Source organism: Rutidosis leptorrhynchoides, chromosome 5 (genome assembly GCF_046630445.1).
Source record: "Rutidosis leptorrhynchoides isolate AG116_Rl617_1_P2 chromosome 5, CSIRO_AGI_Rlap_v1, whole genome shotgun sequence".
Lineage (NCBI taxonomy): Eukaryota > Viridiplantae > Streptophyta > Magnoliopsida > Asterales > Asteraceae > Rutidosis > Rutidosis leptorrhynchoides.
This window is the reverse complement of record NC_092337.1, coordinates 447,485,685-447,491,034: the sequence shown is the minus strand read 5'-3', so window position 1 is coordinate 447,491,034 and position 5,350 is coordinate 447,485,685. Positions and strand designations below refer to the sequence as shown.

Below are 5,350 nucleotides of genomic sequence, written 5' to 3'. Positions count from 1 at the left end.
GATCTCTTAAGCAGGTTGGGCTACAGGAAATATATACTGAATATTAAATATGACTGGAAAAAAGTTAGGTCAGCCTGTAACCATCAGGCTATTGTCCATCCTTTATTTACCTTTTAATGAAGTAAATATTAATTTCTTAAATAAGTTTATACTCCGTAATAAAGATTAACAAAATCGAAATTACACAGATATAACATTGCTAACAAATACTAAATTGTGAATATTTCATTAAAAAATTGAGTCATTTACCTAAAAGATTAATAGCTTCTCTCATATGTGAACATATGCACGCAATAACACCAGCAACCGCTCCGCAACGGCCTTCAGGAGCAGTTACAACACCATTAGCAGCAGCAGCAGCAGCAGCATGTTTGCTTTTCAGATTTACGCATAGAAAAGCTGAAATCGTTCCATTTGATTTTGCTTCCTTGACGCAAGACGATTGCTTCCTTGAATACAAAATACAGTAGGATACTTTAAATAGCAAAAAGCAAATAATGAATCCTGTTTGTTTGACCTGTTACAGATGTAATCGATATTGACAAACTCTACCTGAGTACTTCTTGCGATTAGCATCTCCAACATGTTGTATATATGTATTTTACCCTTTTGAAGATATCCAACAACTATATGAATACTTTCACTATTTTACCCTTTTTTCTTTTTTAGGGAGATATGAAAAAAAAAAAACCTGTAAGTAGACACATAAGGTATGTGAATTAGTAATCTGTTAGTGGCAAATGTTACTCTACAAAGAAATATACATGAAGAAAAAATTAAGCAAGTACGTTAATATACCTTAAACCTATTGCTCAAAATAGTCAGGGGCCAAATCTATTAACTAACTAATTCCTTGTTATCATATCCTCTAAAATCCAGTTATATAGTTGCCACACAGTCTTCAAAATACAAAGACGGGTCTACAATTGTATTAACATTTAAGATCATATAAACAATAGCATCATATATAGATTGTTGATGAATACTATCCTCATTGTATGTGCATCTATAACCATTGAAATCATATCAAATAGACAACTATAATCGTAAGACACAACAGACGGGGTTTGTAATACATGGATTTTAATTAATCACTAAAATTAAGAATTACACGGAGGAATATCTCAATTACAAAATCGTATTTGAAAGACACAGTGCCATAATCAAGAGATGCTTTCTTCAAAATCCATAACATTTTCAGAATCCCTAATAATCAATTAAAAAAGGCAAATATGGCGGTGATGGTAACTCATCAGAGATGAGTGCGTCGGTGGTAGCAGCAGCGAAGGTGGAGGATACGGTTACGGTGGTGGTGTGGGTGATAGCACCACCTGAATAAGAAGACGAACTTACTGTTAATAGCCGACTCTGCATATGCACAACCGCTACCTTCCTGTGACCCAGCACCACTTATCAATGTATAAAATCGGTACCTTCGTGTTCAGAAAATCTTCACGGATTTAATGGTGTTTGTGGCGCCGCCTAATACCGCGGATTCACGACGTAATCGGCGATCAAAATGGAGCGGGGGTGTGTGAGGTTTGGAGAGAGGGAGAAGCATCTGGAGGATCAAAGAAGCTAGGTTAATAATAGGGTGTGTATTAAAATTACAAAAATACCCCTTTTGAATAAAAAATTGGAGTCTACAGTTAGGCCAATGTTCTCAATTGTAATAATAACAAGCAAATGGTCACCCCGTGCAATGCCGCGGCAGACCAAGTAAATATTTATACTTATCGTTAATCTTTACAAAAGTGTTTATCAAGGCTAATACATATTCAAAAATCTAATACATTACGTATTATATTTAAGCTAAAGGAGTCTTAAAATACTTGTACATATTTAAGCTAAAGTGGTTTTGAGCTGGCTTCAAGGTTGTTTAAAGAGCATATTGTAGGGTGGACCTCCTTTTTACAGCCAAAATTATATGCTTTTTGATTGTTCATGTGCTTGTCTAGTCCTTTTTTTCTTCAATTCCTTGACAGGAATATAAAGTTAAGACTTATATTAAAATAAAGTTAAGACGGCTTGCAATTTATATAATATGCAGGCAACAATTGCACTTAGTATAGTTTTCACCTGAAATGTCAGCATATCGATCAGAGAAACACAAAACACAAGATTATTAGTATATAGTACTTAAATAGTTAGTTAGGAACCAATTCTCACTCTTATTAAACCTATGCACCTATGGTGTGTAACTAACTATTTTTAGATGAGTACAACTATATTATTAAATGATTCGTTGAGCAATAGCAAAAACACAAATTCATAACTTGTAATAGATGACAGCAGGCATAAAATGTTATATATTATAGCAAACAAATAATATCATAGTTTGTCACGGTTGATAGTAACGTTGTGAAACAATAGCAATGGGAATATCAGTCAATGTAAAAAATCAGAAATTTATAGCTGCAGGTAGCTGCAAAAAAACATACATATTTTCGACTCACCGCAAAGAAATACGCCAACTTCGTGAAAAGAAAATACATATCAATACTATGATCATATTACTACCTGAAATAAACTACAAATGCACAACTAAACTGCAGTAAACATATTAATTCAGACAAAAGCTATTGCTAGTAAAAAAGTTTCAAAATATAATGTTTAAGTTATTAATCTACTGATAACGTAAAAAAAACAATCTTGTTAAATAATTACCTATCCTAACTGAAAGGCTTTTTCTCTTTTAAGAAGACAACGCTTCAAAGCTCCAATCCATTACCCTGCTAACAAAAACCATTATAACGAACAAATTCATACTCATTTCAAAGAACACCTTGTGTGCATCTACGAAAATATCTTAAGCCATTTAACCTTGTGTACATCTACGAAAATACCTATAGAACCATTTAACTATTTAACAATTGTAACAACACACAACCATTGCACTTTTTTTTAAAGGCCTCAAAGTGTAGTCGATAAGGTTTGAATTTGGGTCTCCAATTGAAACTAACACAGACAGATAGTTACGGAATTTATAGATAAAAAAAAACAGTTACATACATACCTCGAAGATCAAGCTACACAACATAAGGTTGCTCTTTTAGTTTATTAAATATCCGTTTTGCACGGTAACAATATCTAATTCATCACATAACACACACACACACACACACACACACACTTAGTTTTCTGAGTAGTGATAAAAATATAGGTTTCAGTTAATTATATTTATTAAGACATCATATCGCAATAGTCAATTCACTTGCGCAATAAGATTATTGAGCAATCGATATTCAAAATTTATTTTGTAGTACATCAAGAATATAATTAAATCCATAAAATAGATACAAATTAAAGTAATACTTACAGGCAGTATGATTTGGAGAAAATGGCGATCTTGTTGTAATAAATGATGGTTTCAACAAAAGCTGACGTCGACTTCGATGCTACAACTTTATTTACCTTCCGGTGACGCATCACCACTCGTCGATGTATATAAAATTGGTACCTTCGTGTTCAGAAAATCGCTACGGATTTAATGTGTTGGTGGCGCAGCCTAATACGCCGGACTAACGACGTAATCGCCGATTATAATGTATTGGTGGTGTGTGAGGTTTTGAGAGATAAGCATGGAGGAGTCAAAAGAAGCATCTGGAGAGAGAACGCATTAGGCAGTGGAAAAGATAAAAAATACCCTTTTAGCATTAACAAATATCTACTAACATAAAAGGCTAAAATACCCTTTTGAATTAAAAAATTCGAGTCTACAGGTACCAACATTCACTCAAATGTAATAATAATTAATTAATTAATAATTAATTAATTAATTAATAATAACAATAATAATAATATAATAATAATAATAATAATAATAATAATAATAATTTAAATGAGTTAAAGTTGATATTGGAGTGTAAAATAGAAAGTGATTAGCTAAAAGAATGTTAAAAATTTGTCACTGAGAGTGGTGAAATGATGCATGTAATGGTATACATTAGTGTTAAGAAAATCACTTAAATTCTAGTAGTGAAATTTAAGTGGCCTCATGCCCTCATCATCTCTAAAGATACACTACTACAAAAAATAGGCATCAAAACCTTTTTTTTTTAGTCTACAAAAAAATGGTGGAAGTGTATTGTGAAGTTAAAATGTGACGACTCGGAAATTTTCGACCAAATTTAAACTTAATCTTTATATGTTCCGGCACGATAAACAAAGTCTGTAATATTGAAATCTCAAACAAATTTGAACTGTGTTCATATAATCAATTACCTTTTGACTGTGCTCGACGATTCACGAACAATTGTTTGTAAATAAATATGTGTATATATAAATGTAAGTTTATATTATAATTTGAAATTATAAAATATAATTTAACCATTTGAAATAAATATATAAAATGAGATATAAAATGAGTAAGTATAATTTAAAATGAATCTATATATAAATATATATGATTTCTACGCATAATTATTATTATGTGTATATTGTAATAGATAGAAATATTAGAAATATAAATAATCAATAAAAGTTATTATATGACATATTACATATATAATACAAGTATAACTATAATTGTTATAATAATATTGTTATTACTTTCAATATGAATATCAATACTAGTGTATTGATATTATTTTAAATATATAATTTAGAGATATGAATTTGATATATATAAATTATTATAGTATTATTATTATTATTATTATTATTATTATTATTATTATTATTATTATTATTATTATTATTAGTATTATTATTATTGTTAATAATATTATTGATATAAATTTATAATTATTATTGTCATTATCATTAATAATAATAATATTATTATTACTATTATATTATTAGTATAATTATAATATTAAGGGTATTATTATTATTTATTCTTATATTTATTAGTGAATAAGATTAATTAAAATATAAATACAAGTATATGCAGACAATGTAAATACAGATACAAATGCAGGAAGATACAGATATAAATTACAGATATATATACATATATATAACTACAGGTATATATAAAAATATATACTGATATACATATATAAATATAGATTCTTACGCATTTTTTTATGTCAATATCTGATATTATTTTTTATTTGTTTTTCTGTTCGTCTGTGACCTTATGTCGAATCACCCATCTCTATTATTAATCTAACAGCCAATTGATAATGAACCGTTCAATTATACATCACATATTCGGTCACAATCACTTTCAGCTTCCCTAATTAAAGAATTAAAAACAGAAACTGAGAAAACAAGCTTCAACAACTCTGTTATGGCGTATTTAAATCAATAGCTCAAATTCGAGAAAATTATCAAAATCCATAAATGCAGGAGTGTTAGGAATTATCAAATTGATCTATCTGTAAGTTTGCACACTCCAATTCTT

General features: G+C 29.5%; 1 long non-coding RNA gene across 1 annotated transcript; it reads right to left on the bottom strand.

Annotated features, from left to right (window-relative positions):
* Positions 1–873: 873 nt before the first annotated feature.
* On the bottom strand, positions 874–3,598 carry LOC139847505 (uncharacterized). The gene is made up of 3 exons (XR_011759552.1): positions 3,320–3,598; positions 2,668–2,732; positions 874–1,561 (listed from the first exon to the last, which is right to left on the bottom strand). It is a non-coding gene; the product is annotated as an uncharacterized lncRNA (long non-coding RNA).
* Between the last annotated feature and the right edge of the window lie 1,752 nt (positions 3,599–5,350).